We start from the raw sequence: 1037 nt of genomic DNA, 5'->3' as shown, positions 1-1037 counted from the left end.
AAACAGATAATAACCCTGAAAAAAAAGGGGGGGAGTTAGAAGGAAAAAAAAATGAATTCACGAGAGGGGTATTAAAGGACACACCCACTCTTGGTTTAATCTTCTCATGGAAGAAACCTCCCCCAATGTTGAACATTTCAGTTCCATGAAACCCCTTGATGGGTGAGACGTAGTAAAGGGTTTTTGATGCAAGGAGCCGGCCTTGATGTGGTGGTGGTTTGGTGCGACCCAAGTACACAGAGCGAACTCCCTGTCCAATACATGACTGATAACAAACGAGACTTAGCTGGGCACAGCACCCCGAAGGAGTGTTTTTTCTTGCTCCTCATCAAAAAGTAAAAAAAAGCATTTTGCATTAGATCAATTTAGTTGTAACAGGTTTGTAAATGCAAAAAAGTTTTTGAAAAAGATAAAAATGAGCTGAAATTGATTGTTACAAGCAGTTATGCGGGAAAAAATCTTTTTTTTTGGGGATAAAAGGGGAAAAAAAGAAAACCTAAATAAGTAAAGAAAAAGTATTCAGAAAAAACATTTGGCTTTGATCTTTTTTAAATAATGAAAAAAAAATCAATCAGAGATACAAAGGCATCCCAAAACCCATTTCATGAACACTTAAAAAAAAGGAGACCAAAATAGGGAAAAAGGTTTTATAAGAAAAAAAAATCCATTTCAACCCAATGCTAAAATTTGGTGTCCTGGAAATCCAAAATCTTGAAAAAAGTAGAGCTTAATACTTAAAACCCGGGTATAAATTGACGCAAAAACTGTTTACTCAGCCTTTGAACATAAAATGTTTTTTCACTTTATCAGTGTATCTATTCTAAATAAAAAAAAGTTTCTTACCCTGGATGTCGACCCACCAGGGCAACAAAACCCCAACATCCATGATGACAAGCGTGGCCCTTTTCCTTCACAGCATCAGCCGCTAGAGAGAGAACCAGGAGTTACTACCCTTTTTTTAGACATTAGCAATCCAGTACAAGGATTCAAAAATTTTAATAACTTCCCGTTCCCGTGTTTCCCATCCCCCCTTGCCC

The sequence above is a fragment of the Penaeus monodon genome, chromosome 30, assembly GCF_015228065.2.
Source record: "Penaeus monodon isolate SGIC_2016 chromosome 30, NSTDA_Pmon_1, whole genome shotgun sequence".
Lineage (NCBI taxonomy): Eukaryota > Metazoa > Arthropoda > Malacostraca > Decapoda > Penaeidae > Penaeus > Penaeus monodon.
The sequence above is the reverse complement of the archived record's forward strand: the minus strand, read 5'-3'. Positions refer to the sequence as shown.